We start from the raw sequence: 16864 nt of genomic DNA on the forward strand, positions 1-16864 counted from the left end.
GCCAATGCATCAAGGGATTTAAAGTTTCTCACAACATTCTATCCTGTTTGCAGGATTTCATAAAGAGGATAAAACAACAAACAAACATAATGATAAAAGAACACATTCTGTGTTGTCTCATTGGCCCACAGGTCTAAAGTGCCGGGCTTTGCAGGATACGAAGTCTTGACAGAGTCAGATAGTCTGTGGTGCGAGTGTATATATAGTTTATAAATATATAGTTCAAAACAGGGGAAATACAAAAAACCCATCGAATAACCGAGCGCCTGTGTCACACTTTGTAAGCATGCATATGTGGTTTGTTCTGATTTTAAGGCTTTTAAGAAATCCGACACAGCGGAAGTCGACATCAGCCACGCCGGAACCGGAAATGAGGCAAACCGGAAGTCTACATCAGCCACGCCGGAACCGGAAGTCAGCCACGCCGGAACCGGAAATGAGGCAAACCGGAAGTCGACATCGGCCTCACCGGAACCGGAAATGAAGCAAACCGGAAGTCGACATCAGCCTCACCGGAACCGGAAATGAAGCAAACCGGAAGTCGACATCAGCCTCACCGGAACCGGAAATGAAGCAAACCGGAAGTCGACATCAGTCACGCCGGAACCGGAAACCAGCCGGAACGGAAATGATGCAAACCGGAAGTCGACATCAGTGACGCCGGAACCGGAAATCATACACATCGGAACCAGAAATAAGGCAAACCGGAAGTCGACATCAGCTACGCCGGAACCGGAAATGAGAAACCGGAAGTCGACATCAGCTACGCCGGAACCGGAAATGAGGCAAACCGGAAGTCGACATCAGTGACGCCGGAACCGGAAATCATACACATCGGAACCGGAAATGAGGCAAACCGGAAGTCGACATCAGTGACGCCGGAACCGGAAATCATACACATCGGAACCGGAAATAAGGCAAACCGGAAGTCGACATCAGCTTCGCCGGAACCGGAAATGAGGCAAACCGGAAGTCGACATCAGTGACGCCGGAACCGGAAATCATACACATCGGAACCGGAAATAAGGCAAACCGGAAGTCGACATCAGCTACGCCGGAACCGGAAATGAGGCAAACCGGAAGTCGACATCAGCCACACCGGAACCGGAATGAGGCACACCGGAACCGGAAATCATGCACACCGGAACCCGAAAACAGCCACACCGGAACCGGAAATCATGCACTCCAGAAGTCAACATCAGCCACTCCGGAAACAGAAATCAGCCATACTGGAACCGGAAATGAGGCACATCTGGCATACCGGAATCAAAAATCATGCAGTGAGTGAGTGAGTGAGTGAGTGAGTGAGTGAGTGAGTGAGTGAGTGTTTTATGTCTAAGTCAGCACTATTCAAGCTCTACATGGCCAGGCCAACCAGTGGTCGATGACATGAGCAGCAATTCAGGTACCTGGGTTCCATGACAACAATCAGACAGGGACTAAAACTTTCATTACCTGATTCACCTGTTACACCATTAGCCTGGCATTTGACCTTAAGCTATATGAACCCCTCTGAAGACATGCAGCTTTGCTCTAACTCTACCCTTCCTCTGGTGGATATGGTAGCTCCACCTTCGTGTTTACATCATTAATATATTTGAAGATAAATCGCGATAAAACTAAAATTATTGTATTTAGAAATAGGTGACATTTGTCCAACTTTGACAAAACAGACAGTTCCAGTGTAGTTCAAGTAGTTAGTTCACACAAACATCTTGAATTACCCATTACATCCACACTCAGATTGACAAAGGCTGGTACAGTGCATGCTGGACATGCCACCAAAGCCCTTTTCCAAATAGGATCACTTCAACTTATCCAGATACTTGTGTGTTCTTAAATACTGTCTGAATAAAGAAGTTTCCAGATATCGGGTATCTGGGATCCGGATAAGCGAGTTCCACTGTATAAACTAACTAAAAAGATGCAGTTAAAATATTTGACATTAACATTTTTCTTATACCAATGTATGGTACCCTTGTGAAGTATGGGGAATAACGGAAATAGAAAAGATAGAAAATGTACTTAGGCAATGTTGTAAGTTTATTCTAAATCGTGGTAAATCAATGTTATAATCTGTGCCGGAACTGTGTGAGTGAGTGAATTACAATTTAACGTCGCATCGGCATTTTATTTCAGCCATTAGTGACGTGCCGAATGCGATTGATGTCTATTCAGTGTTACATATTATACAAATTGTAAACTACTGTTTAAATTTAATGCCTACTAACAGATACCCCTACAGAGCCAGATAACATTTTGAGCAATTGAGTTTTTACTCAAAGGTTTCTATTTTAATTGGGTTATTACATTTTTCATTGGGTGATGAAATTTTTATTCACTCACCTATTAATCATTTTGGCGTTTTCCCAAACTGTGTAAACATTTTTAGATTTCAGAAAACTGCAGCTCATGAAAAGTGTTTCACCCTTATTTAAAAAAAAATAATTTCCATTCGGAGAAACTACGCTGTGTGTCGTTTTTTTGTTATTTCCGTGCACGGAGGTCATTGATAGCATTTCCAACCAGTCAGAGATCAATCATAGAGAAATAAATTCATTCAAAATGAATTCCACATTTTGATGGGCTTCACGTTTTGCTACATTTACAGTCATGTCAGCAAACACATATTTGTCTGTGTCGTTTGGTGCACCAATTGTCTTCCCCCGTCAATGGAACCCACCATTCTTCATTCATCTGACGTATCTGGTTTCTCTATAAACACAGTCTAGTTGAACACCTAAACATTTCCAGAGAATGACTTTAACTGGAAACAACACAAAACATCCCTAAGACACCATGTAATCTAAACCTACTCATGCTATGATGTCTGTTTGACCACCTGACCCATCTCATCTCAGAAGTTGGTAGCAGAATGGGTCCAGAAAGAATGAGCTGCAGGCAGAATGGGTGTAGTTACAATGCGATGTCGGCAGAATGTGATGTCGGCAGAATGTGATGTAGACAGAATGAGCTGCAGGCAGAATGGGTGTAGTTACAATGCGATGTCGGCAGAATGTGATGTAGACAGAATGAGCTGCAGGCAGAATGGGTGTAGTTACAATGCGATGTCGGCAGAATGTGATGTAGACAGAATGAGCTGCAGGCAGAATGGGTGTAGTTACAATGCGATGTCGGCAGAATGAGCTGCAGGCAGAATGAGCTGCAGGCAGAATGGGTGTAGTTACAATGCGATGTCGGCAGAATGCGATGTCGGCAGAATGTGATGTAGACAGAATGTGATGTAGACAGAATGAGCTGTAGACAGAATGAGCTGCAGGCAGAATGGGTTTAGTTACAATGCGATGTCAGCAGAATGAGCTGCAGGCAGAATGGGTGTAGTTACAATGCGATGTCGGCAGAATGTGATGTAGACAGAATGAGCTGTAGACAGAATGGGTGTAGGTGGAATGGCCTGTTGGAAAAATGAACTGTAGGAAGAAAAGGTTGTAGAAACAAATAGTTGTATGCATGAGCTGTATGCAGAAAGAGCTGTATGAAGAATGAGTGTCTTACATTTTTGTATGAAGACTAGGTATTATGTCAGTTGCAGCTGCAAAACCAGATATTTATTTAATTAAAACTATGAGCCTAAATATTTTTTCTAAGTGGAACAATGCAAAGTTTGTGTCAACTTGTTTCTTAAAATTATTATTTCAACAGTCTGAAGCATAATTGATTGTTTCTGAGAAAATTATATTTTTCTCGAAAGAATCCTAGCTTCGTTGGTACATGTCATCGTATCTCATTTGAGTATCGATGTGAATCACTACTGACCGCCATCATATGCCTGGATTCTTGCTGAGTGCGGCATAAAACAACAAACAGCAGCAACTTCCTAACATTTTAGCTTCATGTGTTAAAATATCTTTCACATCTAACGCGGCTGTTGGGGTAGCCTAGTGGTTAAAGAGTTCGCTCGTCACGACGAAGACCCAGGTTCGATTCCCTACTTTGCTACAATTGGTGAAGCCCATTTCTAGTGTCCCCTGGCGGGATATTCTGGGAATATCGCTAGCGCTAAAGGCAACGTGAAACCATACTCACTCACCCACTTTTGTCGACAAACACATACACTTTTTTGTCCAGCTCAACATAAAAAATAATCAGAGTTAATGGTTCCTAGTATTTGGCTGGTTGAAGATAGATATGGGGTAGGTCGCTCAAATGTTTGTTTGTTTGTTTGTTGTGTAATGCCGCACTCACGCAGCAGCACCTCAAGGATAGTTCAACATACACCAATTGAAGTTTATTATTAAATTTGTATTAACATGCAATTGTTACAGAGACTTGACAAAGTGATAAAAAAAGTTTTATTCTCCCTGTTGTGCTGTATCGCACGATAACCAATTCCCACTCGTCGTTTGTTTCTTAATTACATGACTATGCCATGACACTATCTCTCATGTTTATCAGTAAACAAAAGTGACAAAGGTCTTTCCATAATCATAAGAAATCCTTGCCAAAAGTAGCGCTGACTGCACGATTCCCACAACATCAGAAGCATGTGTCAGGGCTCACATCAAACAATGATGACCTGGGTGCTCGCAAAATTTAAGGCGAGCTCACACCGCCCCACCGGTGACACTCATAACAAACACATGCAAGGCAAGCTAACTGTTCCCCCGAAAAGGCACGGGAACACCAGAACAAGTCAAAATAGGGAAATGCACCAGACATAATTTTGGTCACAGATACGTCAAACCAGGAAATGCCGTTTACACGTCCAACACAAAGCAAGAAGAAAAAAGCCAAAAGCACAAATTAAAAATGACGAGAACAAACTTATGTATACATATGAACATATATTTGCACAGTATTACTATGTTAATTAATCGGTATATATGTGTTTTGCGCTAAAGGATATTGTAAGATCGATGCTGACCTATTCACAAGTACTGAAAAACAAATTCGTGAAAATGTGGAAACTGATATTTATAAACAAGCTGCTAGATTAACAGAGACATTCTGAATTTATAAATAAACTTTAATTGTCTTTTGACATAGGAACATGGAGAGTCTGTCTGAAGAAATCCAGAAATCTCAGTAGTGTTATTGTATAACTCCAGGTAGATGTAGCTCTCATTATTTGAGGAATATATAACAGGAACATAAAAATAATTCTACCATGACCAAAGAATACAGACGATACAATAACTCGCAAACATTCAACAAGAGTTTTCACAATAAGGTATATCTGGTACAAATCGACCTGTGTGAGGTGGTAGTGCTTTAATCTCTACATTGTTCATGTGCTGTTGTTCTACTGAGTAAACAGCCCTACCCCGAGACCCCACAACATATCCGATTACACGGTCCCAGGCTGGTCCAAGAGGGATTCTCCCCCCACACGTCAGTTGTCCACGCGACACTGACACCCTTGTATGTCTCCAAGACCATAGAGAATAAATTTATAAGGAACTCTAGAACGATTTGGCAAGTCTACAATGCCTCACTTCCAGCCCCGAAAGTATGCCTTGTTCTGGGCTGCTTTGCTTTTTTTTAGTTCGTACGTTTTTAACTAGGAAGATTTTATTAGTATACTGACACCGGTACTAATTATAAAATTCAAAAGGAGCACAGAACAATTCTTAATTTCAGGCTAAAGCTAATCTAGACTTTCCTAATGATTGTAGATTTGAGTTGAACTGGGGCTGGGGCTGGGGCGGACAGGAAGGTGCACAGGTCAGGGTGTACTCGTCGGTTGTCTTATACCTCAAGAGTAAGATCATCCCTACTACCAATGCACTACAGGATTGTGGATTGCGTATGAGGCTCCACGTGGCCTTATTACCTTTTTAAGAATATGATCAACACTTTCAGATATATGCATGTAACCCAGCGCGAGCAGGACAGTTTGGAACTGGGAGTTGAACACCAAGCACCTACACCTACAGAGACGAGTTCACACTAAAACGTTATGGACCCCATGGAGAGACTTGTGTTTTCAAGATGTATCTAAAACTTCCTAACTGTAACATAAACTGACCTTAACGACCTTTTTACACATGTTGGATGTGGCGACAATGCATAATTTTACCTTGAAAAATGTCCTGTTGTGGTAATGTCGCCCTTTGGTAAAGTGAAAAAAAATATTATTCAAAGAACCACATTGCAAATACGCGACAATGCAACAAATGGCCAAAATGTGGCGTTGTCGTATTATCGTGCTTTGGTTAATTTTGACTCGTTTTTTCTTGTTTTTCTGAGGGCGACACTGCGACAATGCGACACTGCGACGATGTCCCTTCTAGGACTCCGTAGACGTAAAAGACGACAACAGGCGTAAAGTCAATGTGTACTAGTAAACGTACCACAATGTTTCAACTGGATTTTGATGGTTTGGTGTGCAGTGTGAACTTCTTTTAGCAAGAAGTATGACTTTTTAATATATATTCACTGTCAGAATTAATTTGTTCTTAAATTGTTGTGAGATTTATCTTTGTCATGGATGGAGACTCAAATCTGCAGAAAATCCAACCCTATTTCACCAAAAATGAATATGTTATTTAATTACAACAGTCTAGTACCTACAATAGCTACCATGTTATCAAAAGAAATATCCATGGAAAACAGTTTTACAAATCAAAACTCATGTATTATGTCTTATTATTTTACTATTCCTTCGCCCATCGTATCTCAGTAAGAATACTGGTGTTCAACTAAGCTATATATGCATGTTTTATATAATATATGTATGTTTGTAAATATGTTTGTAGAAACTTACGTGTTCATGCTTGTGTGCGTGTGTATGTGAGCGCGTGTGCGAGTATATTAGCCTAGTGTGCGTCGGGAGGGGGGGGGGGGGGGGGGGCTGAATGTGCGTGTGACTGTAGGAATTTATGTCCGGACTCTGGGCGCTGTCTGCTAAGCAAATAATGTTATATTTCTGTGGCCATGTTCAGATAGTTTCATTAACATTACTTTGCATATTTTATACTGTAAACAACATATGTCTCTCATAAGTAAACCATCTCGGTATTATGGAACTTGTCTTCATTTTTTGTATTGTATTGTACGACAAGAATAGTCGCCTGTCAGGCAAGCGTGGATGGCTGAATCTTGACGGGTCTTCTGGATAAACAACAGTTAAACAGTGACGATGCCACAGCCTTTGAAATGGATGTGTTCTGTGTACAAAATACGATGACATGAGTTACAGCATGTGGTCACGTGACTTGTTCCAAAATGTCTTTCAGTCCAAATGCTTATAACGAACTACGGATATGACGAATAAAAATTAGTTTGAGTTGGTTATAACCCTAATGTACGGTACACAACATTACAAGACAGTTTGAAGTTTTACCTGCATAATAAAACAGAGCATATGAATAAATAACAATCTCTTTCACAATCAGTAATAACAGTGTCATATTATAGAAAATGCGTGAACACAGTCGTTCTTAAGATGCCATTTCCCACCAGGTAGGAATAGAAGGAAGGAAATAATATCTGGGTGATTTCAGTTTCAAAAATTTCCCAGGACACCCACGTGACTGCGGCACTTTATACCCCTGGCAATGAAATGTGTGTGATGTTTGTCAATACACATATGTGTTACATACATTCAGGCTCACGCACCTGTCTACAGTCTGTCCAAGTGTTATAACATGGCTAGGGCCGCTTCACCATTGGCTTCTCGTCCGCCGTGAGTTGGAGCGACTGTAGTGCACGCGCTGCACGGACTGCACCTGTTTGAACCTGACATGACACACAGGGGGATACACTGGACAGCGGAAACATTGCAATGTACACTCATGTTGTCTGTATATAATACAACCAGCCAGAGAAATTGGATAAAATACTCTAGCATGTCCCCAAACCCTCCCTCTAAGATTCTGGAACATTATTTTGTAAACGCTTTAAACTTTATAATCCACATTTTCTTCCATACTCCAGTAAATTCTTTTGAACTAAAAATATAAATATGGTAAAATGAAATATTTAAACTATGGTGAAATATATGTCAAACCTGTAATACCTACAAATCACATTTTTGTAAATTTTATTGAATTAGGTGCAGTATAATTGATAGATGTTTTGTGAAAACAAGTTGTGTAATTGGAAGATAAACTTACTGTGTTTAGAAATTTGATGTAGTCCCACTGTAGAGGACATACCTCTTATTTTAATTTGGAACCGAGCGCTTTAACAAATAAGTTTGTATTTGTTTCGTTGAATAAGATGATATTCCATATAATGGTACTGTTATAACTTCCTATCACATTAAAAAGTGCTAATTCAGTACATAATCTTGCTGTCAGGAAATTTGGATAAATATTAATATAAGTTGTTGCAAACACTATTAGTCTATTACAACGTGGACGGTTTAACATTTTTCATCATAATATCAAAATTTCTATCGATTTTTTTCACATTACATCACATGTAAGGCCTGTTGTCATGTGACGAGGTGATCCAATCACAATTTGTTATTACAAGTATGAGGGGCACCACACGTCAAGGTGAGGCATTACCAGTTACACGACCAGCTGGATTAGGTGCCTTTTTTAAAGCTGTTGCTGTTGACGTTTAATGACGAAGGACTGGTGACGTTGAATAAATATCTCGTCTTTCATTCACTAATGTCAAATGGCTATTGTGTTCCCTTCTGCTCATTACGTGTGCGTGTTACCTGGCGTCCGGAAGTGAGCGGAATTACCTACTCAGATCAACTCTATTGTTACAGAAATTCTGCATGTGTGTAAATAATCGTATTTGGACCAGACAATACAATGATTGATATTACGAATAACAGGCTATATCAACCTACTCACTGAGACTGCAGACCACCCCATCCCTTAAGGTGCCCCCTTCGTCTGGCACAGGTTGATGGGGGAAAAGTTCTACCCCGAATCCCCCATACAGAATACAGCATGTCCTGAATACACGAACTTGTAACATGCTTGGTGACTAGATTAAGACACAAGCATAATATAATCTATTTTATTGAAGTAAGACTCACGAACAATAAACATGTTTATCTGTAAAGAAAAGTAAACAATTTATACATTCGATGTGTGTGTGTTTGTGTAGATATTAACCGAAAGCTGTCTTTTTATAGCTATTTCAGGTTGGTGTTGTTGTTGTTTAACGCCACACTGAGTAATATTCCAGCTGCATGGCGGCCATCTGTAAATAATAGAATGTGGATCAGACAATCTAGTGATCGACACTATGATCATTGATCCACTTAAATGAGATTCCAGGACATGCAATCAACCAAGTCACTCAGCCTGACCAACCGATCCATTTCGTCACCATTTACAATATGCATGGGTTGCTGGGGACCTATATTCTTATCCGGAACCCAGACGGTGGGGTTTACCGGTAGTTATAACATTGATATATATCAAAATGTAACTATTTATATACATGTAGCTTACACACACAATATCAAAAGACAACCCCATCGTGATTTGGACAGTTTCAAGATGTTGTTCAAATGCATACAGTGTTACACAGGTTATCAATGCATGGGTTTATCTGATATTGACACTGTCAGCCACTGTGGACCATGCTTCATGTTTTTACGTTCCCGAACAGGCATGACAAGAGACAGGCGCTGTTGAAACTAAGGTGACAGTGGTACATGACATTCACGTGTCCCATTCCACCCGCCATATCCGGACCTCATCACTGGCAGCCAAGGATGCAGATAGTCTTAGACAAAGATCAGATACAAAGTTCTTGAACTATCACTCACTCATCCATCTCCGAACTATATGGACATGCCGTCCACTAAAATAAAAGCTTATGTTTCCCTTCCAAAATATTTCATTCTACATTTGGAAAACATAACTGGAAACTGTAGGCAATTATAATACATGTTTCTTGCTTGTTTGTTCTCTAATGTCGCACTCAGCACTATCCTGGCTATATGACGGCGGTCTGTAAATAATAGATTCTGGACCAGACAATCCAGTGATTGACATCATGAGCATCAATCCAAGCAATTGGGATACAATGATATGCATCAAGCGAACCTGACCACCCAATCCCGTTAGTCGCCTCATAATTACAGCAAGTATGTGTTGCTGCAGACCTATTCTAACCGGGCTATGTACTTCCTGGTTATTATCCCACGCCCAACTTTGTTAGGCGGGGGATATAGAAACGGGCTCCGTCCGTACGTACGTCCGTCCGTCACGTTTGGTTTCCGGGGCATAACTCAGAAACCGTTCAATATTTTTTCATTAAACTTTGCAGGTCTGTCAGGTACATGCTGAACTGGTGCCTTTTGCTATTTAGAAATTTTAGAATTTTTTATTTTTTACGTTTCCATGGCAACAAGATAGACTTAGGTTCTGTGAGGGTAGGGTTCGTTTCCGGAGCATAACTCATAAACCGTTCAATATTATTTCATCAAACTTTGCACATTTGTCAGGTACATGCTGAACTGGTGCTATTTCAAAATTTTAGACATTTTTTTATTTGTTTACGTTTCCATGGCAACAAGATGGACTTAGGTTCCAAACTCTTCTTTTTTTTACAATTTCCATGACAAGTTCCACATCTGTTAAAAAAGAATAGGTTTTGTTTATATTTAATTATTTCATAAATTCTGCAACAGGGGCGGGGGATATAGCCACGTTAGTGGCAAACTCTTGTTGTTTTCATGACAATTTGAAATGTCCCCTTTGTCTAAAATACACTCTGTTAAATATAGATAAAATTATAGCTTGAAAATTGCTGAGTGCGGCGTTAAACAACAAACAAACAAACTAACAAGATATGCAAATACACCCAGGCCACAGGTAAAATTATACATTTATGAAACAAAAATATATCCGACCAACAAATAAATAATATTACGTGGCCCCATGAGCAAACTGTTAAATACGGGAGCCACTCACCAGAGAGGCTAATAAGTGTATGTCTGTTTCAAAGTTTCCGTGCTATAATCTGTCAATCAGCTCCTGGTGATAAATCTAAACGTCGCCATGGAGACGCTATAACATCTCTTTACTGAACCTCCACCAGATCTCCGACATGCATTGACTCATGCAGGAAACTAATCTACAGAATGCGTGGATTCCAATGTTAAACTATGCTGTATAGAACTGTCCTTTAACTTGTTGGATAATCAACTGAGTGTATCAATACAATGGCAAACCTCGCAAGACAAATCCCCAACCACAGACCAATGTTTAAAGAAATGGAAAACTATTGTCTATACGAAAGAGTGTTCTCATAAGTAATGATAAAAAATATGGAATTAGGAGTGACGTTTCAGTGTAGGTTCTAACGCCGTTATCAAGCAAGTGATTTGCAGTGTAGAGTATGGTTGACAAGTTTGCAGAAGGGTAGTAAACATATAAACTCTAAAACACATTTTATGGAATATTCTAGTCTTATCAAAGCAATAAAACAATATCTAAAGCGAAAGACTATAGCCAAAACATCTAAGTTACATCTGCCCTTAATTATTAATTATTTCTTTGCAATTTTTGTCAACGAGAAAAAGGAACCTTAGTGTTCTTTGAGTGTAAAATTGAAAAATATATCTGGAACAACCTTACAAAATTGATCAAAGACACAACTGGAAAAGAGCTAGAATTTTCAAAATTGACAATTTTATTAGGATATCAACAAAAACGAAATGGTGCATTAAATAATATTATAACTGTAACAAAGCAACACATATTCATATTACATCGACAGAAATATATCATATTTACAATGTAAATACACACAGTTCATGACAGTTCATTAATGGTTAGAGTCTTTGATGACGAGACTTGGATGGGTCCAGAAACATGCTGGAAGTGGTGGGTGGGTGGGTGGGTACAGATACATGTTGGGTAGGGGTTGTCGGATACAGATACATGTTGGGTAGGGGTTGTCGGATACAGATACATGATGGTGAGGGGTTGTCGGATACAGATACATGATGGTGTGGGGTGGGCGTGTACAGATACATGGTGGTGTGGGTTGGCGGGTACAGATACATGGTGGTGAGGGGTTGTCGGATACAGATACATGATGGTGAGGGGTGGGCGGGTACGGATACATGGTGGTGTGGGTTGGCGGGTACAGATACATGGTGGTGTGGAGTGGGCGGGTACAGATACATGGTGGTGTGGGGTGGGCGGGTACAGATACATGGTGGTGTGGGGTGGTGGGCGGGTACAGATACATGGTGGTGAGGGGTGGGCAGGTACAGATACATGGTAGTGTTGGGGTGAACAGGTTTAGGTACATGGTGGTGAGGGGTAGGCAGGTACAGATATATGGGATGACAATATCACTTTTCTCAATTTCAGAAACTCAGTCTTTTACACTGTTCAAAGTATATCATAATATCCTTTCAAGCTATACTACTGTTTCATATGTGTTTTGTATACGTAGCTTGAAATAGCGTAGAATTGTTTCGTTTGGTGACTTACGAAGGACGCGTAATAATAGACACACAATATTCGTACTTGGAATATCTCCGAAGTAGCCATCATACTATCATTGGGTTACATATGTATACCATACACTAATTCTGACGGGAGATATAGACTTTCCCGTTATAGTGCTGCTGCGTGTGCGCTGTGTACGACGTGCCTTGAAATGGCGTAGAATTGTCTTGTTTGGTGTCTTACGAAGGACGCGTAATAATAGACACACAATATTCGTACTTGAAATATATCCGAAGTAGCCATCATACTATCATCGGGTTACATATGTATACCATACACTAATTCTGACGGGAGATATAGCCTTTCCCGTTATAGTGCTGCTGCGTATGCGCTGTGTACGACGTGCCTTGTAATGGCGTAGAATTGTCTTGTTTGGTGTCTTACGAAGGACGCGTAATAATAGACACACAATATTCGTACTTGGAATATATTCGAAGTAGCCATCATACTATCATCGGGTTCCATATGTATACCATACACTAATTCTGACGGGAGATATAGCCTTTCCCGTTATAGTGCTGCTGCGTATGCGCTGTGTACGACGTGCCTTGTAATGGCGTAGAATTGTCTTGTTTGGTGTCTTACGAAGGACGCGTAATAATAGACACACAATATTCGTACTTGAAATATATTCGAAGTAGCCATCATACTATCATCGGGTTCCATATGTATACCATACACTAATTCTGACGGGAGATATAGCCTTTCCCGTTATAGTGCTGCTGCGTATGTACGACGTGCCTTGAAATGGCGTAGAATTGTCTTGTTTGGTGTCTTACGAAGGACGCGTAATAATAGACACACAATATTCGTACTTGGAATGTATCCGAAGTAGCCATCATACTATCATCGGGTTCCATATGTATACCATACACTAATTCTGACGGGAGATATAGCCTTTCCCGTTATAGTGCTGCTGCGTATGCGCTGTGTACGACGTGCCTTGAAATGGCGTAGAATTGTCTTGTTTGGTGTCTTACGAAGGACGCGTATTAATAGAAACACAATAGTTATTCTTGGAAGATCCCCGAAGAAGCCATCATACTATCATTGGGGTAAATATGTATACCATTCACTTATTCTCATGGGAGATATAGCCTTAACAGCGAAACTACTGCTGCGTATGCGCTGTATACGACTTGCCTTGAAATGGCGTAGAATTGTGTTGTTTTGGTGTCTTACGAAGGACGCGTAATAAGAGACACACAATATTCGTACTTGGAATATCTCCGAAGAAGCCATCATACTATCATTGGGGTAAATAGATATACCATACACTTATTCTCACGGGAGATATAGCCTTTCCCGTTATAGTGCTGCTGGGTATGCGCTGTGTACGGCTTTCCTTGAAATGGCGTAGAATTATCTTTTTTGGTGTCTTACGAAGGACGCGTAATAATAGACACACAACAATCGTATTTGCCATATATCCGGAGAAGCCATCACACGTTCATTGGGGTAAATATGTATACCATGCTTTTATTCTCACGGGAGAAATAGCCTTAACAGCGAAACTACTGCTGCGTAGGCGCTGTGTATGACTTGCCTTGAAATGGCATAGAATTGTCTTGTTGAGTTCTAAACCAAAAAGACAGATACGTTTGATAGATCCGAAAAAATATTCGTTGGATATGAAAAATATCTTTTGAATAAGGTATGTCATATTCATATATACTCAACCATTTCTCAGCACACTATTCTAACTATCAATTAAAAATTGCTTTACATGACCTAGACCATGTGCGAAATACGCTTGCGAATGTTAAATGTTAGAAAGCACACTTTAATTCCCAAAATAAATAACTGAACTTCAGAGCGTAATTATAAAACCGACATGCAAATGTCATTTTACAAAACATGAAAATATTGTAACACCAGTGGAGTATGTTCTGTGTTACAGAGAAGAACAAGGTTGTTTCTTAACCCCTGCCGGTGGAAGTCACCCCATGGCCATAAACCTGTCATAACAATTAATAGGTTACTTACAGAAAATCGCAGAAAATTCATGAGCCTCTGACAATGCAACATTGAAATAGATCTTGTTTTGCAGTCTTTCAAGTTGACAAGTTTTATTTATGGTAGAGGTGAATAAAACTCATATCGTAAGGGCAGGGAAGGCGGAATGGCCGTTTTGCTCCATTGTTTAACATTACATACATGGTATCACAGCCACTCAAGATTCACCCATTATTTGATTTTACAGCTGGATGTTCTGTATTAAATGCAATTGTCATCTTTTCCACGAGTGCTGTCCTGTTATTATGATGACATCATGAGTGGGACTGTTGTGAAAATGGACTTCAACTGTCATGCAGCCTTCGGTGAACTGACTACAAGGATGGTCTGCCGATAAAAATTCTTTTACAACAAATATTGACAAAATTTTCAAAGTGAGATCTAGGGATCATGTAGGGACTTTCCTCTTGTGAAACACAAAGTGCATGAACTGGAAGATAATATGGCAAGACAGTTTACCGGGCGCAGCATGGCAAACTCCCATACAGTTGAGATATTGAAGGAAGCGCCCCACAAATATACATATAACCCCCATTAACTGCCTTCCATAGGCCCAAGAGCATCACAATCTTGAGGCAAATGTGTTCGTCAGTGTAAATAATGACTGATATTGGCCTTTGGGTTAACATGTACTGTATAGTGCGATTTCGATTTTTTTCCCCTTTCATTAAACTGTAATAATGGCGCTATGATTGATTTGCTGAAATTGTATTTTCCGTGAGTCGAATGTACACGGTACATGCTGTGATTGTACAAGATAATAGATAACTATCATTATGTATGCCTATGTATTATCAAATACACATAATAAATATCCTCAGAAATTGAAAGTATTATCATAACACCATAGGTTTTGTATTTCCAACATTCTGCAATGGGATATCAAATCTAATTAGTTTTAGTCGAGTCAACTCTCTATGATGATAGTGTATGGCAAGTCTTTAACTTTTATTTGATATGTTATCTGTAGTGTCAGCTATGAGTAAACGCTTTAATTTTTCGTTCAATGATATTGCTCTATGCAATTTTATTTGTGTAGGCTTACAGACGGTCGGTGATTTCCTGATACTGTCTCGTCTGAACAGGTGCGAGTGGTTTGACCTCGAGTGTAGTGCTGTGGATGACGTCACGTCAAACAGCTGATCCAATGTTGTAGTCATATTATGGATAGGGTTATAGCTAAAACGGCACCTCAGCAAAACGTCATCGGGCGAAAACGGCATCGATTGGCGACCCATCGCGTTTGTGGAACAGGACTCTCTGAGGCCCGTTATAGAGAAATTTGCCGGACTGAAGAAGACCCAAGAAAACCCAATACTTATCTCGGAAAAGAGGAAATACAATGTAAATACATCACTAATCAAATACCATGTAAATAAACCCTACATATTTCCACAAAAATCGTTATCGTTATTAAAAATAGAGGTGCCGTTTTCGCCCGACTCATAGTAGCCGTTTTCGCCAAATGCGGTGCCGTTTTCGCCAGAGAAATAGGTGACGTTTTGCTGAGGTGCCGTTTTAGCCTGCATCCTTATGGATGCACGTGGTTTCAGTTTCTAAATAATAATATTCTCTTTGATAGAATTAATGTGAAGTAGAGCGCAGATCTAGTACATCACGATTGGGAAGATTTCCACACCGACCATCCGGTAAATGAGACACCATTTGAGGCAGTTTACTGATATTGGTATAATGACATGTGCTTTTCACGTCAAGACATGATATTCCAAAAGCAATAATGAACATATAATTGAGAAAGGGAACAGAGTGTTTTACAGAGAGAATGCTGTCAACATGGATCCAAGGTTAAACAGCCTTTTTAATATTTTATCTATACACATCTCAAATGGTTGAATTAATAAACAAACAGTGACGGTAACTGTACAAAATTTATAGATAATCAATTTCTTAATGTCAAAATGTTTTCATTGTAAATATGATTTCGTTTTGATGGTTGAAACAGTTTTCATTATACATTTTTTTATACATTTATACATATCTAAATTCTCAGATACTTGGATCAATGCCACGAGGTCGGGCGGGATTAATGGCACATGTTTATTCTTTCATCCCTTCCCTCTTTCAGGGAACCAATTGTCTCTTAAACTATTGGAGTTAGAGAAATGAAATTTTACACACTGATGTTACAATTCACGATCTCAAATGAGTTCAAAACATTGTGTACTAAATTAATTTTCTACAAACATACGGCCCCTGCATACAACTAAGTGCATACTTTGTCAAATAGTGACAAGTGTTCTCAGAAAATACTGAGGTTACATGAATGGAAGCTTGCATGCTCCAGAAAGAAATACTTGTCAAGACTGAGTTCGAAAAGTGGTACCATAAATTATTTGCCCAGAGAAGGGGCCTTTTTTGTGCATTAATTTCACATCACATTTCATCATTTGTTCTGATGATATAAAGCGATCTTAGTTTTT

The sequence above is a fragment of the Haliotis cracherodii genome, unplaced genomic scaffold (genome assembly GCF_022045235.1).
Source record: "Haliotis cracherodii isolate W230 unplaced genomic scaffold, xgHalCrac1.p SCAF_21, whole genome shotgun sequence".
NCBI classification, from domain to species: Eukaryota; Metazoa; Mollusca; class Gastropoda; order Lepetellida; family Haliotidae; genus Haliotis; species Haliotis cracherodii.